The sequence below is a fragment of the Sminthopsis crassicaudata genome, chromosome 3 (assembly GCF_048593235.1).
Source record: "Sminthopsis crassicaudata isolate SCR6 chromosome 3, ASM4859323v1, whole genome shotgun sequence".
In the NCBI taxonomy this organism is placed as follows: domain Eukaryota; kingdom Metazoa; phylum Chordata; class Mammalia; order Dasyuromorphia; family Dasyuridae; genus Sminthopsis; species Sminthopsis crassicaudata.
Genome location: NC_133619.1, coordinates 331322731 through 331346107, shown reverse-complemented (window position 1 = coordinate 331346107; position 23377 = coordinate 331322731). Strand labels below are relative to the sequence as shown.

The window sequence follows — 23377 nt, the reverse complement described above, 5'->3', positions numbered from 1 at the left end:
ACTAGTCTATTCACTATCTATGCAATTCTGGACTCATTACCTAATCTCTCTGAGCCTTGATTTCTTTATTTGTAATACGAGGGGCTTGCATAAGGCAATCTTTCAATTGTCCCAGCTTTCTAAATACTATGATCACAAGGGCATTAAATTCCACTTACTCTCTTTGGACCCCTTTTGACTGATTGGAGGTAAATAGAACACTGGCCTGACTTCAAAAACTGCCTTAGCCACCTACCACTGTGCGACCCTAAGCAAGTTTCTTGACCTCAGTTTCCTCATCTATAAAATAATAATAATAATAGCATCTACCTTACAACCTACTTTGTTGTGAGGATCAAATCAGGAAGTATTCATAAAGTGGCTGGTGCATAGTGAATATTTAATAAATGCTTGTTTCCCTACCTCCAACTGGACCCCTATTGACCTCTGGAGGAAGAAGGAAGGTCCTGGGTTTCTGGTTGAAGCTACTGTCATGGCAGCCACTTGCCTCATCAACTCAGACAGTGGCCCCCTGGGCTTTGCTGGATGGGAACTGCTGACCATTTTTTTTCTTCTGCTTTAGGGCACCCAGATCCATCAGAGTTTGTTAGAACAGATGTCTCCATCTCCTTTGGCACATCCTGGGTTCCATCTCCCACTTCCAGTTCTGGTTTCCTTGTTTTCATTTTTTTCTTTTAGTTTTTTTGTCTTTTCAGCTCTGACTCTCTAATTATCTATTCCTTCTGTCTTTGCCCATTGAATCAGCTTATCTGGACTTTTGGTCTTAAAAAAAATGCTTTAAATCTTTCATATATCACACCTCCCTTCACTCTGTTAATTAGCTCACCTGACACAGCCTAGACATCTCCTTTCCCTCTCCAGGGTCATTTTATCCCTTTCTTAGGAATTCAGTGGTTTAGATCCACTCTGGTATGTTAAAGACAATCACCTTTTGGCCGTGAGCATCCTGTGGGCTTGTAATCTGTCACCAAAGCACTCATCCCTGTCTTATTTCCTTCACCCCAAGCACCTTGCCCTCTCTCTTTGCTCCTTCTTCCTTCTGCAATCCATCGGCATAAACCGGACAAAGCAAAGGAACAGGGGAAGAGAAATAGGTTTTTCCTACCCATCTCACAGGCAGCAAGGGCTAAGGTTGAGTGACTAGCAATTGCTTCCAAGGAAGGAGCAGAATGTCAAAACCCACAAGCTAATCTTAGGAGGTTGGCCCTTTTTTGGGGGACTCAGAGCCTAAGAAACACAGCAGATTCCTCCTCTCTCCTCCCTCCTCAATAAACTAATGGTCTCTGTGAGTTGGGGAAGAAGGTGGCAAGGAAGATGGGAAAACAGAAAGCCTCCCCCCCCCCACCTTTCCTCTCTCCCAACCTGAGATCATATTCAAGAACTCTCTGAGGGTGCGAGTCTGCCTTCCTTAAGACTGCAATACTGTTGTAAATACACTGTAACCAAACTCCATCCCTGATCAAACTCCATTGAATCATGTGGAAACATTGTTACACAGGAAGAAAACCAGATTTAGAGTCAAAGATCTGTGCTCAAATCTCAAGTCTGCTATTTACTACCAGGGTAACTGTAGACAAGTCAGTTTTTTTAATCTGTAAAATGGAAATGTACTAAATAACTAAAAAACTAAAAAAAAAAAAAAAACAAAAAAAAAACCACCTTTAAAAAAATGTACTAAATAACCTCTAAATTTCTCTCCAAGTTAGATATTCTATGACTTTAGCTCAATCTCCTATTAAATGTATGTATATGTGTCTATGTATGTACATATATGTATATGTAGGTGTATATATATGTATATGTGTGTATTGAGTATTTTTGTCTGTATTATAGTCAGAAACCTTTGTCTGACAATGTATGTGAGATTCTGTCCTTGTAGACCCCTATCTTTCTTCTATGATGGAGGAGGGAATGTTTTATCTCACAGTTTGTTTTATTCATTCCTCCAGTACCTTCACTGACCTTCCCATTACTGAGAGTTTAGCTTCCTTTTAGTTAATCTCCTTCTCATTTTGTAGGCATCATGTGTTTTTCTCTTGGTTCTGCTTATTTCACTCTGAATAAAATCATAAAAATCTCACATTTCTCTGAATTTTTCATATTCATCATTTCATATTGAACATTAACATTCCATTATATATAATTATTTCAGCCATTTCCTACTATATGGAAACTCACTTTGTTTCTTTGTTTTTGCTATCGTAGAGTACCATTGTAAATATTCTGAATTTATTTACTCCTTGTCTCTGCCTTTAGTCTCCTTGGGATATATATCCAGATTTCTGACCAGTCCTCTATTTTTAAGTTATGTCTGTGCAGCAAACTGCTGCTTATGGCTTTGTCCCAGTTACTAGTTTTTTTGCCAAACCATTTCATGGCAATTAGATGGAAGTAGGAATATAGCTTGAAGTAGTTTTCACTCCTGAATATCCAGAAAGCCCCCTTTTAGACAGGAACCTCCAGCTCTTCACAGAACTGCTGACTGGTAACCCTATCAACTGATAGGAATGATTCTTCCTCTCCTAGATCTGGACAGATACACAAAAGAATAACCACAGGACAGGACAAGAGGAATGAGAAAAGAAAGGATTTTGTTCTTCATCTGGACCACTCACTGGAGTGGGAGTATGGGATTGGGAGAAGATAAAATATAACATTTCTATGATACTTTCAGCTTTCCTTAAAACAATCTGGTGAAGTGGGTAATATAAGTATTGTTATTCCCATTTTAGAACTGAAAAAAATTAGGATATGGAGAAGTTGCATGACTTGTTAAAGATCACACAGTTGAAAACTGACAGAACCAGAATTTTAATTCAAGATCTGGAACAGGAGTCCAGGCCAATGCTCTCACCACTAATGGTTTCCTCTATTATAACAAGAGCTCTGAGGAACATGGAAATACGTTTAGAAGCATTGCACATGTTTAACCTATGTTAGATTGTTTGCTGTCTAGCAGAGGGGGAAGAAGGGAGGGAGAAAAAATTGGAACACAAGGTTTTGCAGAGATGAACGACGAAAACACTCCTTGCATGTATTTGGAAAAATAAAATACTATTAAAATAAAACAATAACAAGAGTTCACATTTCTATACTATAGCCCCTTAAAGTTTTCAAAATATTTTCTTCACAACAATCTCATCAGGTATCATTACTCCATTTTACAGAAAAGAAAACCAAGGCTCTAGAAAGTAAAATTGCCAAGAACACTATAACTAGTGAGTATCAGAGCTGGGTTATCCATCCTAAGTATTCTCGGGTCTTATCCACGAACCCCCCACCCACGTCCTGATGTCTCTCACATGGGAGGAGGGACCTGGATCACTTGCTAAAGAGGAACCATTAGGATGGTCAACTGAAGTTGGCGAAAATGGGGGGACTCTTTAGAGACACAGTTTTCATGAGATAGTTCCTCTTCAAAGTTATTAAACAAGGGAAAACAACCGAGGAAGCGGGTTTGCTGCTGACAGAGAAGCCAGCTAAGAATGGGGTTGACATTGTCAGGCTCTGGGGACGGAGGAGCGACCTAGCAATGGCAGGAGAAGGAAATGGTGACCCCATCACTCCCAGAGCACCCCCATCCCCCCATCAGACGGACAATAGACAGACCCAGAGCTCCATTCACGTACATCCGCGCGCGCGCGCATACACACACACACACACACACACACACACACACACACACACACACACAGAGCTGCTGCTTCTCCTTCACACTTCTGGACATCCTCTCTTATCCACACAAACTCTATTTTCACCCAGTACTGACATCCGTGTCCTCTCTCGCCCTAGGAGTAAGCATTACACCATCACCCTCCGATCCAGTCAAAGTTAAGAGTATTTCAGGGACGACCGAGAGTCTCCCTTTAAGGATAAATCATTCGCAAATGTCTTTGAAGAAAACTCCAAAGGGAGCTAGCCAGTCAGTAAGGAGGCTCCAGGCAGGGCAGCAGGAGGACGGGCTTTGGGGGCCGGTGATTGGTGTGTCTGGGGCTCTCTGCTGCTGCTGCCGCCGCCGCCGCCGCCGCCTCTAGCCTTCGCAAACGCTTTTGTCTCACTCTGGGAGCCAGACTCCTGAGCGGTGTTCAGAGCTGATCTTGGGAGGGCTGCATTGTGCCGCTGCTGGGGGAGCTGCCGGGAGCTCCAGACGGGAGCTGGCTGCCACACTGGGCTCAGATGGCTTCCTGCTAGTCTCACCAAAGCGTAGCCGCTCCGGGCGTTTTTTCCAGGTAGATGTTTGCTCTCTGATAGCGGCAGGAGCTGGACCCTCCGGACTAAGTCATCCTTCGGGGACTTAATGCCTGTCTCCTCCTCAGCCCCGCTGCCCTTTTTCTGGTGTTACCGAACTGCTTTTGCTATTTCCTCCTGGACTAGGGGGTCTGCTCACAGTTCATTGTGGTACTCTGTGGGAGCCCAGAGGTTGCCAGCGAAGTGAATGAGGACCGGGGAGAACCAAACATGCAGGTTCCTCTTCGCTTTAGCAAACAGATTGGCTGCCGTTGGTTCTGATAAGATTTCCTTCCTGGCCTTTTGAGTTCTTGAGGTGCCCGGGGATTGAGTCCATGTGTAATGAATTGGTGAGTACTTTCTCAATTCCTCCCTCCGAGTGTGTGCATGTGGGAGAAAATCCCGGGTGGCTGAATTCCATGTCTGGTACCCACTGGTCAAAAGGACCAAATGAGAACTTATTGGTCTCCCTCCCCCCCTTACCCAATGCTTGAGATTTGTCTGTGGAACAGATTCCTTTTGTATGCGTTGGACTAGATGGTTACTGAGGTACCTTCCGAATCATAAATGCGGTGATTTCCTGATTTTATGATTCTTACTATCCCCTAATGGAGGGAATTTGGAACATCTTTGGACCCAAAGCTGAGCAGGCCCCATTGAGGGAAGGAGTGACTAGACTGGTACAGAAGGCTGTCCTCCCCACCCCCCTGCACAAGTGAGGGGACTTGAAAAGAGATTTTCTTTCCATCCCCTTGTTAGGATGGCCGGAGTGGGTCACAGGGAGGGAATGGATCCTCTGTGACCCTGTTACTGAAGCCAAATCTCTGTCTTCTGGGGTTCCCTCTCCCCTTCTGCCTTCAGTGACCACTTCTGGGGGCTGGGAGTTGGGGGAACTTTAGTGAAAGGCTCTCCTGTGTGTGCTTCAATTATGAGGCTTACTGATTCTCCCAACTGAACTTGCCTCCCAAGGGCTATTCAGAAAGATTGTGATGGCCCAGGAACAGGACCTGGAAGTCATTCTAGGTTATTCCCTGTGGATGTGGGTCCAATGAATTGCTGCCCCAAAAGGCCAACAAGATACTGGCATCATTAGGAAGTGGGCAGCAGAAACAACAGAAAACATTACCTCACCATATATAGAATCATGGGGTGATAAAGAGCAAGTGTTTCTATCTGACTCCCTATGTGCTGTTCTGCTCAATTTACCTTAAGGTGGACACAAGTTGCTGGAGAAGATCCTGAAAGGGGCAGCTAAAATAATTAAAGGCTTGCTCTTTATTGTACCATCCACAAATCTATCAAAACCTATTTTGGAATCCATTTATATTTTCAGCCTGTACCACTTCTTAAAGTCATGAGTTCATCACATCTCTTCTTCACTGTGTGAATAGTATTTCTGCCTTTCTATTTGTCCTAAAATAACCTCCCTTGGGGTTGAAAGAACCTTCCCCCCTTCTCCCCCCCACTATACTCTAGGATTTGGTGAATGAGTCTATGCTTACATTGTCCATACGGTTTGTGTGATTTTTTTTTAAACTGCTCATAGCTTTTCTCAATCTTTATTTTTGGAAGTATGCATCCTAATGTTTCTAGCTCTCTCTCATAGGGTAACCCCCTATTTAAGGGGGAATTAGGCTGCTTGGAACATAACCCTAATCTTTGAGAGCTGAGGACTGCTATCCTTTCTCACACATTGTTCGTTGCCTGGATCAGGCACAAACCATAGGGCTGAGTGGACTGTTTGTCTGACTTAGTGTGGAAATGATCATATTCTTAGAATTCAACAATCATAATTAGGAGTGAGGAAGTCCACTGGTTAGGTTAACCCTTTATCTTCACCTCCACTGGGCTTCAGCTTCTTGGGATGGATCAGTTTTAAATATAGGTGGATAGAATGTTGCTACTAGCTCAGAGCTTATGGAATATGAACATTTAAAATCTTAAGAAGAGCCAATCTAAGAGGCATTTATTTATTAAGCACCTACTGTATGCCAGGGATTGTGCTAGGTGATAGAGACTAAATGAAAGGCAATTCCTACCTTCAAAGAACTTTCATTTTCTGGGGGGAAGGGAGAGTGCTGGGTAGGGAACAACATATAAACAGATAAGTGTATACAGGGTTAATTGAAGAGGAGACAGTGAACTCTAAAAACTTGGAGGATCAGCAATGGCTTCTTGTAAAAGGTGAAAGAACTTAAGGATCCTAACAAGTAGAAGTGAGGGGGGAGTATATTTGGGGGAGATCTGGCCCAGCAGAATGTTTGGATATTCTGGACAGGATCTAAAAACTCATCCTACTTTTGTCTCATCATCTAACTTAGCCTTTGCTATACAGTCAATGCTGGCTCTAGGATCAAAAGGCCTGGATTCAAATCCCATACCTAATTCTTATTATCTGCATGATCTTGGACAAGTCATTTTAACATTAATAAAGCTCATTTTCCTCATCTGTGAAATAGAGGGTTGGACCAGATGGCCTCTGAACATCCTTCCAAGTCTCGTTCTATGATCCTGTGAAAGATTTTTTTTAAAAATCTGTACTTATATGCCAGAAAGAGTGAATTTTCTATTATTACAGATAAGTGTTATTTGTAAAATGTAAGATTGAGAAGTTTCCCTTGTCCCTAATCCCATGCCTGCATGTCATACCCTAGCTTGCCTATATCACCTCCAAACTCTCATACCTCCACTTTATTCCTATCTCCAGCTTTTCTAACTCTTGAAAAGTGGGAACACATCTCCATTGAGGAATTGTTGAGTTGTTTGTTTGCTTCTTGTTGAGGCAGTGGGGGGTTAAATTACTTGTCCAAGGTCACACAGCTAATAAGTGTCTAAGGCCAGATTTGAACTCAGCTTCTGTCTCTAAAACCAGGGTTCTATCCTCTGTGGCATTTAGCTGCTCTATGCATCCAGGAATTGTTTAATCTTGCACAAGTTGTTTCCCCAATATGGTCCATTTTTCTTGATTCGTACACTGGGATAATCATCCTTCCCCCTCGCCATGACCAATAATTTTGTCACTGAAAATGACATAGCTTTCTTGTTTCTCTTACTAGTGAGAGACAGTATTTTGTAGTGGCTGAGACTGAAACTCCAAGTCAGGAAGACCTGACTTCAGGTCTTGCCTCTCATCCATACTGTCTGTGTGACCCTGGACAAACAAGTTAACTATCAGTGCAACTAATAAGCACCTTCCTTGAAACTGAAGAAAAGGTACAAATTTCAATTAGTAATCGGCATTGTTCAGGGGTGTTCCCTACATAGGTGGAATCTTAGATTCAGACCATTTCCCTTAATTGACTTTGAGCTCTGTGAGAGAAATAAGTAAGTCTTATTCATCTCTGTCTCTTCAACCTAATAGAGTCCCTTGCATGTTTAAGACATGTTTTTGAGATGGTTGGATAGATGAACAAATATGGAATTTGATGATGCCATTGCTATGTTCTTGTGAAAAGGCTGAGAATAAGCATTTTTTTTGGATATCTAACCCCCTTGTGCATTCCCATAATAAAATCTCAAACTGTTGAATTTGTGGTCAATCATGGAAAGCAGGAAGCCTTGGACAGGGCTTATGTCTCTTACAGGTACAGAGCTTGTGGAGTGCAATAATCAACATAATCAAAATGTAGGAGTATATTCTATACTTTACAAAGCAGTGGGATTCCTTGACTTCTGCCCCAATCCTCTGGATTTTTTGAAAATTCCAAAATCTCTTCAGGTTTTTCCCTGTCTCAGAATCTAATGAAAATTAGGCAGTACATCTAAATCAGGCAGTAGGCCTAAAAGCAGCTGAATACACTCCTCTCTGCTCCTCCTTCCCTACCCTGTTTCATAAAATTGTTGAATGTTAATAGCTGAAATTGGAGTCCACTATGTTCTAGACATTGTGCTAAGTTACACTTTATTTTCTCTCATATGAGTCTCAGAAAAAAAGCCTGAGAGGGAGGTGCTATTATTATCCCCATTTTACAGATGAGAAAATTGAAGTTAAGTGACTTACTTAGCTAGTAAGTGTGTCTGAAATCAGATTTGAATTCAGGGCTTCCAGATTTCAGTCCTACTGCTCTATCCACTGTGCTTCCTAGTTAATTCCTCCTCCTCTTCCTCATTTTACAATTAGCCATTAGTGGGGCTCTCCTTTCCAACCTAGAGAGGCTTATTTTTAAAACCAAGCCAATATAAATTTGGGCTAATGAAAGAGCCAATCTCCAGAGATCAGAGATATCATTCCACAAGCTTGGCCTGCAGGTCATAATAAAAATCACTAACTGCAGGAACCATATTAAAATGTAATTGTGAAATGTTTAATAAAATAAATTAAAATGTAATACAGTATAGATAATATTACTCTGTGGTTTTCTCTATCAATATACAGCCTGCAAAGATCTGTTTCTATTTGAATTTGAAAATAGAACTTTAGATCAACACAATGCCACACCCATAGTGGGTGCTTAATAAATGTTTATGGATTGAATATTTGGCTGATTGAATCTTAACTTGGGATTCATAAACTTGTTTTTAATTGTTTTGATAACTATTTTAAAACAATTGGTTTCCTTTATAATCCTATGTGTTTTATTATCTGAATTCGAAAACATCCTGAGGAGGGATACATGGGTTTCACCAAGCTGCTCATCCAAGGGACCCCTGACAACAAAAATGCTTGCAAACCCCTGATTTAGAAGCTGAAGGCAAAGGGAAAACACAAAAACAAATTACCTTCCTAAAGGTCATGGTTTTCTGAATGTTCTTGACATTGAAGACTACCCAATATACCTGAAAGATCATCTTTCTCCCCCAATCCCCATTTTACAGATGAAGAAAATGAAGTTCAAGAGAGGTAAAAGGTCTGTGCTGGGGTCACTCAGCTAGAGAGGAGCAGACCCTCAGAATTGAAAGGAGCCCCTCATATTCTAAATAATTCCAACATTTCCATATACAAAGTAGAACAGAAAAAGATTGTACACAAAACTTCAAATCTCTCTTGAATACAGCTTGCTTTTGCTTTTAAGTCTATAATAACTTCAACATGTAACATTCAAGGCTCTTTCTGCTTGTCTGTGTTTCATTCTGGCTTTCCTTCTGTTCTTTTCTGTGAATGTTTTAAAATGCTTCAATGACCCTCTTTTCTTTCTTTTCTTTTTCTTTTTTTGGCAACCTGACACAATCTCCCCCTCCCCTCGTCCTCAAATCAAAAGAAAAACAAAACCCTTGTAATAAATATGCAGAGTTGTGCAAAACAAATTCCCACATTGGTCATGTATGAAAACGTATATCTCCTGCTGCATCTTGAGTCCATCACCTCTCTGTCAGGTAGTGAGGTGCAGGCTTTATCACTGATCCTCTGGAATCATGGTTGGTTATTTCATTGATTGCAGTACGATGGCTATATTTCCCATAGTATTTTGTAGGGTTTGGGGTATGGGATGTAGTAATCGGATAAACAAAATGTGAGAAGAGTATTCCAATTCCATAAAGCTTCAGCCCCAATCCTCTCTGGTGTGTTCTGAACTTCCCCACGTTATCCTCCCACCTACCAAAACAAACATTCCTGCCCTTTCAGAAGCTCTGGTGAGAGCAGTGCCCCACAGATTTTAATAACTCATCTATCCCAGGAGGAGCAGAATGCCCTAACATCTCCCTCCTGCTGCTGGCATTTAGCGCATTGCTGTGTTCAGTCTGGCAGGGAGAACCTGCCTGCTAGAGAATAGACCTCTCATAGACCCCTGAATCCTGTGTAACCAGGGGGTGGCTAAGAAATCCTCCATTCATTCTGTAAGCATCTGGATTGCCTGGTGCAGGACCAGACCCTGGAGAGAATACAAGGAACTGGAAGGCATGGCCCTTGCCCTCTGCAAACTTATAGTCTAAGTAGGAAGACAAGGATATCTGCACATAGCACTTTTTACATCAGAGACACAATAAATATTTGTTAAATGTTTAATGAAACAAGTCAAATATATGTTTTTCTTCTCCCTCCCTCTCTCTGTCTCTCTCTCCCCTTCTCTTCTTCTCTCTCTCTCTCTCTCTCTCTCTCTCTCTCTCTCTCTCTCTCTCTCTCTCTCTCTCTCTCTCTCTCTCTCTCTCTCTCTCTCTCTCTCTCTCTCTTTCTCTCTCTCCCTAATCTCTCTTTCCCTCCCTCCTTTCCTCTCTCTTTTTTTCCTTCCCTCCCTCTCTCCCTCCCTCCCTCTCTCTTTCTCTTTCTCTCTCTCCCTCTTTCTCCCTTCTTCTCCATCTCTTTCTGTTTTCCTTTTTCTCTTTATTTCTCTGTTTTTCTCCGTGTTTTTCTCTTTTCTTCTATTTCTGTCTCTCTCTGTATTTCTCTCTCAATGTCTCTCTTTTCTGTTTTCCTCTTTTCTTCTGTTTCTTCCTCTACCTCTCTTCCTCTCTCCCTCACCATCTCTGTTTCTTCTTCAGTGTTTCCATCTCTCTCTTCCCCTCTCCCTCCTTTTCTCCCTTTCCTCTTCCTCCATTCTGTCCTACCCTTTCCTTCTCCACCCCCACTAATGGTTTGGCAGGGGTTTCCCAGAGGTACTCAGACACCAGTCACCCCTCAGCTTTCTGGTTTCAGACTCAGCATCTTGCATTAGCCTGATGCAGAGAGGGGGCTAGCCCCAGCTGAGACCTTTCCTTGGGCTTTCTCTGGTCTCCAAGGAGCCTGTAGGAAAATGCAGCCTGAGAAAACAGCCTCCTTTCCTTTCCCTTCCCCCACCCCACTGATCTCTTTTACCACTTCCCCAAACTCCCCCATTGCCGGGCTCCCTGCCCCCCAGCTCCCACCACCCGTCCCAACTCATGTTTTATGCAGCATCATCCACCAGACTCAGAGAAAGTTGCGGCAGAGCTTGAAAATGAATGGAAAACTTTTTCTGGCGAGGGTGCCTGAGTGTGTTGTGTGAACGGAGGTTACCAGGGTCGACATGAGCTGAGATCTCTTTAGGGAGGCGGGGGAAGGGGGAATGGGAGGAGGGAATGGTGTCCCAAAGTAACCACTGTTCTATTTTTTTTACTGCTTATTTGCTTCATCTTTATTAATATCACTAAATATTGCTCTGCCCCCCCCCCCTTAATTTCTCCTCCAATATCACCCCCCACACACAATGTTCTGACTTAGGCTGATGTCATCCATTCAATCTCGGTATTTCCATTCTTCTGGGTTTTTTTTTGGGGGGAGGCTAATGAGCATGTCTCATCTGGAGGTATAAAGTTTTCACAAATTGGGGGGGTGTAAGAGAAAGGGGAATTGTGGGCTTTGTGGGTTTTTTTGGGGTGCAATGTATGAAATCCTTACCTTTAATTTTCTTTTATAAAACTAAATCAAGTTAATGGAACAATATAAAATATCATATGTAAATTAGTTGGTTTTTAAAATGAATATGTTTAACACATTGAAGATAAGAGGAAAGTTTATTTAAACCGTAATTATAATTTTACTGATAGAATTCATTTGCCATTGTTTTTCATTTTTATTATGAACAGATCTTTCAGGTACTGAGCTTTAAGGACTTTCTAGTTTTTGCTAGTCCATGAAAAGCAGGCAAAAACTTGAAAATGGAAGAAGCCTAGACAGCATTGCAAAATAAAGAAACTTATTATGTTTTTAGGACTTAGTGCCCTCCACAATGTCAGGCAGATGCAGAAAGCCCTCTTTCAGAGGCTCTTTTCAGAAAAGGAGAAAAGAAAAAAGAAATCTCCCCTTCCTCCCCCTCCCCAACACACACACCTCATTGGACACAACTTAGGGCACATGGAATGTTGTTTAATCCATCTCATTTTCTGAACTGTCATTATCAGCAATTTCTGCTACTTCTGATACTTCATTTTGATTATATTTATGGACATCTAAAGATGGAAAGTTTACTCTGATTGAAGATCCCTGGCAGTAGAATTTTCCTGTATCTAACCTAATATGCACTCATACCCTTCTAAAAATAATAGGAAAGGGTAGAAGGAGGATTCCAGGTCCTGCTTTGTATGGGGAAGCGGGATTTGTGACCTTTCCCCCCCTGCCCCCAACCCCCAGTCTCTGGATTTATTGACTCTTTGGTTAGGGTGCTACTTTAGAGTCAGTCTTCTGCCTCCTCAGTTCAGGATTGTTATATGGGAGGAGTGAGCCAGCAAGCTTTCTAGTGGAGAATGGGGGCAGGGGGTGTGGGATGGGGGATGTAGGGGGTGAAGAGGGAGCCTGTTCAGTTATGGAGCCTTGATGAATGAACAAACCCTCTTTAGGAAAACAATTGCTGTAAGCCAATGTAAGGACTGTGAATAATGCCTCTGTTTGTCAGGGTTGCTATTTATTTATTTATTAATTCATTCATTCATCTTCTCCTTTCCTCTTGCCCAGGACCAATTATGAGACTGATGAATTTTTCATCTCAAAGCTAAACTCTGGTGGGATTGAAACTGCCTTCCCCTCCTCCATTCTCTTCTTTCCCTTTCTCTCATTTTTTTCTTTAAAAAAATTTCTAATAAATAGCTTTAGCTGTGCCCTTTAAAAAAAATGAGAATCATTTCCCAGTATACCCCAATTGAATCCTCCCTTGTAACAAAGAAAACTTTGATCAAAACCCATCCCACAAAGCAATGACATCTGTTGCTTTGTCAGGTTCTGCACTTGTAGTTCCTCACCCCTTTACCAAGAGGAGAGAGAGGTATGGAAACATACTCTTTTGTCTGGGATCAATATTTATCTTTTCGATTCACAAGCTGGGGACATTTTGGTGGTGTTTTCGTTATCATGTTGTGGTCATCTTATCTGTTGTTTTAGTTCTACTTTCTTTGCTCAGCATTGATTCATCCAAGTTGTCATGCATTTCTTTCATATATTTCCTTTCTTCCAATTATTCTTTTCTCTTTCTCTATAACTTCTTTTACCTTCAGAATATCATGAGAGTCTGATTAGTCAGAATGTAGAGTGGATTTGGCTGGGGGATTAATAATGGTAATAACTAGTGTTTATATAGAGTTTTAATGTTGGCAAAGTATTTTTTATATTGACTCATTTTATCCTCACAACAACTTTGGGAGATAGACACTATTATTATTAGTCCTATTTTTCAGATGAGAAACTGAGGCTAACAGAGGTTAAGTAACCTGAGCAGGATCACATCTGGGAAGAGCCAGAAGCCAAATCTGAACTCCAGTCTTTCTGGCTCCAGTTCCAGGGCACTAGCCACTGCAACACCTAGCTTAATTTGCACAGTATCATCCATCACCTTAAGTACTCTTTAGCTTCCTTTCTTCTGGTAGCCACAGAGTACAGTCCTTCTTGGAACACTCTTTCCCTAATCCCTTTTTCAAGATCTATGAATTGGTGGATAGATTTTCACCACCTGCTCTCCTCTTTTCTTCCAAGAAAAGTGAGTGTGGCTGGGGAAGGGAGGTTGTGCTGTTAAGACACCTGATCTGTGAATTTTTAGATTTCCTCTATCTAGTCCAATCTTCTCATTTTACAAATGAGGCAACAGAGGCTGGCTTTGCCTTGGGTCACACAAGTAGCAAATATCACAGTCAAGATTTGAACCAAAATCACATAATTCCAAATAAGAAACTCAGCCATTTTTAAAATTTCATTATATGTAATAAAGGATTTCTGTGGGGTTTCTGGAGAAGTCAAGCCCTTTCTGTTCTACATCTTCCTTTGAGTATTTCTTAAATTATCTCTTCAAAAATAGCACTGGTATGTACCTCTGGGCATTCTTGGGTTGGTCTTTTTGGATAAATAGTTCTCTCTTCTCCAAGAACCATGGCTAGGAAGCTTCCTGGCTTCACCTGGCCCCCTATATGACATCCTCATTTGTTCACAATTTGTCCTGGAGCCAGAGGAGAAAGAGACAGAGATGCGGAAAAGATAGATGAGTGCTCAGTCAAGCTAAAGGTGCTTCATTCACACTGGAGAGGAGATGGCTCAAAGCAATCAATCAGTCGATAAATATTTATTAAGCACCTACTCAGTGCAAGGCACTGTGCTTCGTGCTGGGGACAGAAAGAAAGGCAAATGATAGTCCCTCTCTTTGAGGAGCTCACTACTTGGTGCAGGAGATAACATGCAAACAACTATGCACAAACAAGATTCGGACAGGTTACATAGGAAATGGGGTGATGTGGAGGAGTTGAATGATGATTATCTCTCAAGGTACCATTCATTGTTTTTCATTTTCACCAAAAACAGAATAAGAAGAAATGTGGTTTTCTTTGTTCCATCCTTCCTTCTTTTCTTCTTGCTTCTTTCCTCCTCCTCTTTTCTTTCTGTCTTTATTCTTTCTTTCTCTCTTTTTTCTTCCTTCCTCCTTTCCTTTCTTTCTTCTTTCCTTCCATTTATTCTTGCTTAATTCTTTCTTTTCTTCCTTCCTTCCTTCTTTCAATTGCAATGGGAGATATTTAGACTAGATAGGAAGTATTTCCAAGATTTTGTTGTTGTTTGGTCATTTTTCAGTCATGTCCAACTCTTTGTGATCCTATATGGGGTTTTCTTGGCAGAGATACTAGTGTGGTTTGCCCTTTCCTTTCTAACTTATTCTACAGATGAGGAAAATGAGGCTCATTTAGAGTTAAGTGATTTGTACCACAGCTAGCAAGTGTCTAAGGCCACATCTGAACTCAGGAAAGTGAGTTTTCCTGATTCCAGTTCCAGAGCTCTACCAACTGTCCCACCTAGTTGTCCCACCAAGATTTTAGTACACTAGAAATAAATGATACACTTGAGATTAGGGAATCTCTTTCCTCCGGAGATGTCTAAGGATCTCCCTCTGATTCTTCCCTCTGAGATGGTTGCTCCAAAATTCCGATGACTTTCTCTGTGGGAATGACCAAGCAGCATATGACCAGTTAGATCCTCTAGTCATGGGATTATAGATCAGAACTGGAGGAATCTTAGGGGTCTCTTGTCTAACCCCTCACTTTACAGTATAAGAAATTGAGGCCCAGGCAGCTTAAATGATCTGCCCAAAGTCACACAAGTAGCACAAATCAGAGGTGAGATTTAATTTGGGTCTTCCTGACTCCAGAAACAGAACAGAATATTAGACTTGGAGTCAATATGTTTTGATGGGATCTAAGAGCTACTTGCTAATAGTGTGACCATGGTCTTAGCCTCTCTGAGACTTAGTTTATGCATTGGTAAAATGGGAATGATAATATAACTTCACAGCCCTTTTTAGCTCTTAATGTTCTATATAAATATGTTATTATTCCTCATACTTGGAATCTGGGTCAGGCCAGCCCTGGGGTCCGGCCAAGGGACATCAGAGGTCCCTCTTCTTGGAGACAGTGATTTCTCTTCCTCCTGAAGGCACCACCAACTGCTCCTGGCAGCCCAGACAGAGAAGCTGTAGAATGAGAGCAATCCTACCAAGCTGGGCGCAGGACTGGGACCAGAGCCCACACATTTCACAGGGAATGAGGTCTTGGTAACTGGTGCTGCCATACAAACGTACTCTTGCTCAGTGCCTGATAGAAACCAGGCATAGTGCCTAAAAGGAAATCGGGCAGGAGAATGAAAGAAATTGAATTGCCTCCCTCTCCTCTTCCCTCTCTCCCCTGTATGGTTTCCATGGGACTCCAAGTGTTATTACTGCAGGCAGACTTTGGGTGGGCTCCGAGCTCGGAGACCTTGTGGGCAAGGGTGAGGCGTGGATACAATACGGAGAAGGAGAAGCTCTGGGGAGGAGCAGAAGGGTCAGTGCCCTTGAAAATGAAGTAACAAGTTGACTGCCAAATGATTTTTGTCAATTAAGTCCACTTCTCGGCTAATATAGGAAAACTGGCACGGCTAAGTCAAAGCAGCAGCTAATCCCAAAATATTTCTAGCTTGAATATGATTCTTAAAGAGCAGGTTTCTTTTCCCAGTGATAGAGCTCTAAACAGCATGGGGAAACTCAGGTTTTGCCCCAGGTGGTTGATATAGGGTAGAGGGGGCTGGGGTCTTCATCTGGTGGGGAAGCTCCCTACAGTGACTGTCATCCCTGCAGCCCCTCACCTGCCTGCCCTATAACCAAACTCCAGGTCACTCCTTCTTGACAAGGCTCTTTTGCTGTTCTGCCCCCTCTCCTAGGGGCTGCCTCCCCTCTGGAGGGTGAGGGCTGGACTTGGGGCAATTGATCCTCCAATCAGAGATGGTCTGGGTTACTATCCCCCTTAAATAAAATTGGACCCAGGTGAAAGAATTTCTGGTTCTGGCTCTTCTAATTCAGATTCACCCTCATTATAGTTTACATTCTCTGACAGGGGTAAAGGGGGGTGGGGAGTGGCAGAAAAACCTGGGGTTGGGGGAGGAAGCAGCAGAGGCTGTCAATTTGGAATTAACTACTGCAGAGAATTCCCAAAGCAGAAAATGGAAAGAGGATTATATTGCTAGGCAAGGGGCTATGGGGTCTGCCCATGCGAGAATGTGAGATATCAGGGATCTTTGATTCACGGTCCCAGAAAATGGGCAATTTGAGGCTTAAAGCACAAACCTTTCTACAAAGCTTTGTCAGATGATAGGGTGGGAATTCCAGTGTAATTCTCCCAGGCAAGATGTGTGGTCCCGGAAAAAGACACTCAGAAGCATCCTTGCCCCCCCCTCCCAACCTTCAGATAGGAGAAGTGGGATATCACTACAATTTGAATTTAACAAATAGAAATCAAATCCCCTAAAATGCAAATGTAGGGGTTCTCGGGGTATCAGACCTAGATGGAGGTGAGATGAGGAATGGGGAAGGGACTCTATTAATCTGGTTGGTGTATGATTGACTTCCATTGCCTCCCCTGACACAGATCAACAACTCAGCTGTATCTTGCAGTCTAGTAATATCAAACACAAATAGAAAAGGGGATGGTAATCCATACTAAAGATGTACTTCCTCTGCACTTCTCCCTCAACTCCCTCCCAGGTTTCTCTGGCATCGACCATCCTTTCCTCCTTTTTCCACTACAATCATTGAGTGTGAGTTCATATAGCTGCATATTGACTTAATTTTAATATTTAATGTTGTCTGTGTTTTGTTGTATTTTTATTTAATTTGTTTAAAAATTACATTTTAATCCAGTTATACCTCTAGCCTAGGACACTGAGAGTTAAAATGGGCTAGTTACCCAGGTCCCACTGCTATTATATATTAGGAGCAGGATTTGAAAATTGATGTGATGGTGATTACTTCCTTAAAGACAAGAACTGGGTTCAGGACTAAGTAATTGGGTGGGTATGAGAAAGGGAAAATCCTTTTCTATATCCCTTATTATACTAATCCCTTATTACAAATCCCTTATTATAAAAATCCCCTACTATACTAATAAACCGGAGGGGGGGTAGGACACCAAAAGAATGGTGAAAATTGTGGAGTTGACTTGTAGAAATATTCTTTCTTAAAAACATTTTAAATAGTATTTTATTTCTCCAAATACATGCAAAGATACTTTTCAACATTCACTTTTGCAAAACATTGTGTTCCAAATTTTTCTCCCTCTCTTCTCCCTCCTCAAGACAGCAAGCAATTCTGATATGGGTTAAAATATGCAATTCTTCTAAACATATTAAAAATATTCTTAAAGAGCAGGTGTATATGTAGATGTGTGTCTGTGTATAGAAAGGTTTCAAACATCTCCTCCTCCCTAGTCTTCCTCTGTTCCCGATCTCTTGCCTCCTCTTTATGCAGTTATCTTGTAGATCATGTCTGATCATCCCTACTAGACTTCAGAAGGGAAGGGACCAGTCTTTATTCTCCTTTATATCACCTTGAATGTTTCACAACTCCACCAACAATGCATTAGTGTCCCAATTTTCTCACATACCCTTCAACTTTTATCATTTATCTTTTCCTGTCATCTTAACCAATTGCATAGGTGGGAAGTGCTCAAAGGGTTATAAAACTGTATATATTGTATGTGTTGATCCAAAAGAGATTATAAAAGAGGAAAAAAAGACTCATATGTAAAAAAAAAATGTTTGCAGCAGCCCTTTTTGTAGTGTTAAGAAACTGGAAATTGAGTGGATGCCCATCAATTGGAGAATGGCTGAATAAGTTATGGTATATGAATGCAATGAAATATATTATTGTTCTATAAGAAACGATGAGCAGACTGATTTTAGAAAAGCCTGAAAAGATTTACATAACTGAGGCTGAGTGATATGAGCAGAACCAGGAGAACATTGTACACAGAAATAGCAAAAATATGTGATGATCAATTATGATAGACTTAGTTCTTCTCAGCAATATGGTGATCCAAGACAATTCCAATAGACTTTGGATGGAAAATCTCATCTTGAGAGAGAATTACGGAGCCTGAATGTATGCTTTGATATACCTTTTTTTGGTTGTTTGTTTGCTTTTTCTTTCTCATAGTTTTTTTTCCCTTTTGGTCTGATTTTTTTCTTGCACAACATGACAAATATGGACATATGTTTAAAAGTCTTGTACATACATAACCTATATAAGCTTGGCTTGGGGAGAGAGGAGATAAAGGAAGGATAGAAGGAAAAAATTGGAACACAAGGTTTTACAAAAATGAGTGATGAAAAAATTTTTACACATATTTGGAAAAATAAAATATTGAGGAAAAAAATATATTACCTTGAGAATTTAGCAGTAAGCAAAAATTTGTGTTGATTGATTTAAGTTGCCTAATAGTTTTGTTGTTCAGTTGTGTCCCATTCCTCGTTACCCCATTTGGGGTCTTCTTGGCAAAGATACTAGAGTGGTTTGCCATTTTCCTCTGCTGCTTATTTTACAGATGAGGAAACTGAGTGACTCTCTCAAGGTCACATAGCTAGTCTAGGCTGTACTTGAATTCAGATCTTCCTTTCTCCAGCCTGACCCTCTATCCACTGTATCACTTAGCTGCCTTTCTTAACATAGTGTGTCTCTATTCAACTACACTTCCACAAGTGTCCCAAAGTGCTACTTGCTGATGGGGCCTCATAAGGATTATCTGTGGCAAAAGCTTTTTTGCCCCTATGTTCATCTCTTGTTCCCCAAATCTCTTTCTGTTCTTCTTGCTCTGATTTCCCCCTTTTTCATCATTTTCAGAATCCATTTCTAGATTTTTTCTTCTGGGACTCCTTTTCCCTCTACTCTATCATTTTCTCAAAGTTCTTTGTACTCCTCCTTTGCATTTATCACTCTCTGTCTCCTATCATGCATCTTTGTGTTATGTGTCATCTTCAATGTACCATCTGTCACTCCATTAGATTTTTTTTGAGACAGTGGAGATTAAGTGACTTGCCCAGGTTCGCAGAATTTACTAACTGTCTGAGGCCAGATTTCAACTTAGATTCTCCTGACTCTAGGACCCTTGCTCTACCACTCTGCCTCCATCTTTTTTTGAATGCCATCTAACTGCTTTCTTCCTTTTTCTCTTCTTTTTTTCTTTTTTTTTTTTTTTGATTAATTAGATTATAAACAAAATTCTCTTCCTCTTCATTTCCATCTCCTAGATTCCTTGGCTTTGTTAGCTAAGGTCCTACCTTTTATAAGAAGGCTTTCTCTATCCCCTATATTGACCCACAGTAGACACTTCATAAAGTTTTTATTGACTTACTATTTTAGATCAGGAATTGGTTCTTATATTTTATCTTTGGATCCCTGGTGTCTAGCTAGCAATGTTTTGAATATAGTAGGTACTTAATAAATGATTATTTAATTGAATTGATTTGAATCTATTCTATTTCCTTGCTGCTAGAAAAATCACTATACTAACCCTCTTGTCTTAATATTAATTACTTTATTTTAAGGATTATTTATAACAACTGTGGTGGTTGGAGAAATATCCCAAGGAATACATTTCCTTATAGAAAGCTTTTTCTTTCAGAATGTGAACAATAGTTCTTTCCCAACACCTCCTTTAGCCTCTCTTTCTCTGGCTTTTACTTAGTTAAATAGCACTCCTAGAAGAGACCAGCTTCCAAAGCAGATACTGGACAAATGAACTTGCTGAGGAGTCTGTTTTCAATTAGTTGTGGCTATATGAACTTGATTTAGCCCAGTAGATCACATTTAATTCTGCTTTGGGAAACATCAAAATATATCAATACACCAAAGTCATAGAAATCCTTTCTCATTTTCCATTCTTCTCCTCCTTCCTCTTTCAATGAGAAACCATGGCACTTTTGGACCAGGAAATGACTTTGGTCTTTTTTGGGAGAGGGAGTGTACTCTTGTGCTTCTCTCCCATCCCTCCTGTCGGTATCTGTCTCTCTCTTTCTCTTCCTCCCTTCCAAATAAGGAAGAAAATAGCTTAAAGGTAATTAGCATATATGACTTTTATCTAGCTTGCAAAAATTCAAACTATTTAAGCAGAAATTAGAAAGTTAATTTCACAAAACAGATTAAGTTTTGAAATCAGCTTCTGCCCCACTTGGGCAAAGAGGGAATAGGGAATGGGAGTAAAATAACATCATTATATTTCTCAGAATTTCCAGAAAGAAAACCGTCCAGCAAGTGACTCTCTGAGGTCTAGAAGGTGGAGGGAATAGTTGATGGAGCCAAAACTCCTTCAATGGTTTAGTCTCTAGTCTTCTGACACAGCTTCCAAGATTTTTTCACTCCCTACCATCTTCATACTAGGCTCAGTTCAAAAGTTCCCCTGTCCCATCTCTTTTGTACCACTTTACCATCTTAGTGTCCCTGACTCTTCCAGGGCAGGACAAAGATAATATTGTCTCTTTGAAGCTAAATCTACACAAACCCATGAAACAATCCTCCAGACACTTTTCTCTGCTTGTAGAAGTCCATCTCAAAACCTAGATTTGGAATTGTAGATTTAGAATTGGAAAGAAATCACAGGTCATCTAGTTACAGATCAAGAAACTGAGAGCTCTAACTTTCTAAGAGTTCTAATCTCTCTAGAGATTATCCACAGACACACTGGTAGTAAGTGTTATTTAGTTATTTAGTCATTTTTAAGTGAGTCTAATTTTCATGACCCCTTCTAGGATTTTTTTTTGCAGAGATACGGTTTGCCATTGCCTTCTTTGGCTTATTTTACAAATAAGGAACAGAGGCAAACAGGGTGAAGTGACTTGCCCAGCTAGTAATGGTTTGAAGCTAGATTTGAGCTCCTCAGGAAGAGGTAGTGATTAACTTGGAATTTGAATCTGGGTCTTTGGCTCTAAATCTTCTCACTATTTTATTTTTATTGTGCTATATATTCTTTTTCTTTCTTTTCTTTCCTTTTTTTTTTTTTTTGCTGAGGTAATTGGAGTTAAGTGAAGTGACTTGCCCAGGGTCACACAACTAGGAAACATTAAGTGTCTGAGGTCACATTTGAACTCAGGTCCTCCAGACTTTAGGACTGGTGCTCTATCCACTGCACCACCTAGCTGCCCTCATTGTGCCATATTCTTAAAACTCACTTGGGAAGTAACCTACATTATTGATTCATCCGAGAACCCTCCACCATTATAATAAGGAAGGAAGCATTTATTAAGCTTCTAATATGTTCCAGTCACTGTGCCTTACAAACATTTGAACTTTTCAATGAATAGGGGAGATAGAGCTATCATTAGTCCCATTTTACAGTTAAGGAAACTGAGTTTCAGAAAGGTTAGGGCAATTAATTAATTAATGATTAATTAGTACTAATTAATTAATAACGAGTCAAATAGCTAGTAAGTATCTGAAACCAGATTTGACTAGTTCTTCCTGACTCAATGGGAGCTTAGTGCTCTTAGTCACCTAGCTGACTCTCAGTCAATATTAATATATTGTTGAAGATTCTACACCAAAGGCCACTACATCATGTAATGGATAAAATACTGGACCTCGACTCAGATCTTAATTCAAATTCTTCCTCAGATACCAACAATGTGACCTTGGGTATGTCGGCCTCTCTCAGATAGCCAAGGGAGAGTTCTGTACTAGCTTTAAAGCCCTACATAAATGCTAGCTATTAGTATTTAAAATTATCATGGGATTAGGATGAATATTTATCACATCTAAAAACTCCAGTAAGGATACAAGGTAGAAATAAATGAATACTCCTCTATAGAGAAAAGCATTAATAGCTGAGCTTCCCAGGAATTGATGTTTGGGAATCTTCCCTGTCATTTAATATTTTTTTAATAAATGAGAGAGAAAAGAAAGCGCTCAATAAAATTGCTAAATTTATCAATGACTCAAATTTCTGTTCTGGGCAATAAGATACCAAGCAATAGAAAGCTTAACTGTGGCAGAATCTAAAAAGTCTCTGCAAACAGGCAAAAAAAAAAAAAAAAAGTCAGCTGAGTTTTTTGGATAGGTGAGGCAGAACATTTATGGGAAATAATGGACCATATCCCTACAATGATAGGCTCTGAACAATCATTTACTACCTAAGGACTGTAGCTAGGGAATCATTAGAAATTTTTCCCTGAAGAAATCAAATACAGTGGGTGAGTCACTTAATCTCTCTTGGTCTTGGTTTTCTCATCTATAAAACTAGAAGCATTGGGCTAGATGACCTTTATGGTCTTTATCGAACTTTAGATGTAGGATCCAAAACCCTGACAAAAACAAGCAATAATGTTCCTAAGGCATCATCATGAAGGATGCTGGAAATTAAAGAAAATGTCAGGCTGTCCTGGTGTGAAATGATGGCGCATCTTGGCCTAGAATATTGTATCCATTTCTGGTCACTGTTATTGTTCGGTCATTTTTCAGCCTGTCTGACTCTTTGTGACCCCATTTGGAGTTTTCTTTGCAAAGATACTGGAAAGGTTTACCATTTCCTTCTTCAGCTCATTTTCCAGATGAGGAAACTGAGGAAAACAGGATTAAATGACCAGTTTAGGGTCACACAGCTGGTAAGTATCTGAGGTCAGATTTGAACTCAGGAAGATGAATCTTCCTTATTCCAGGCCTGGTCTCTATTTGTCAATAAATTATGTATATATGTAGATAGATGCATATATGTAGATATATGCACATGGATATATATTCCCGTGTGTGTGTGTGTGTGTGTGTGTGTGTGTGTGTGTGTGTGTGTGTGTGTAGTGTTAAAGATTTAACAAGCTCCTGTTTCACAAGAACCGCTGTGACACAAGTCCCCCTTTTATAAATGAGGTAATGGAAACTCAGAGTACTTCCTTGTCTCACCCATTGACAGCTGGGTACATAGTAGGTTGAATGCTGAAATTAGGAAGACCTAAATTCAAATCAGACCTTAGACATTTATTGGCCATGTGAGTCTGGGCAGG

The 23377-nt window shown here is 40.6% G+C and overlaps 1 protein-coding gene across 4 annotated transcripts in view; it reads left to right on the top strand.

Moving 5' to 3' along the window:
- SEMA5B (semaphorin 5B) overlaps positions 1 to 23377 on the top strand; it is a 202604-nt gene that overhangs the window by 59905 nt on the left and 119322 nt on the right. For 3 of the 4 annotated variants that reach the window (XM_074301400.1, XM_074301399.1, XM_074301397.1), the window contains exon 1: positions 3677 to 4577. The exons of the other annotated variant lie outside the window; for it this stretch is intronic. The gene's annotated coding sequence lies outside the window, so the exon portion shown is untranslated. Of the gene's footprint in view, positions 1 to 3676; positions 4578 to 23377 lie in introns of those variants that run through there. 4 annotated transcript variants of the gene reach the window in all.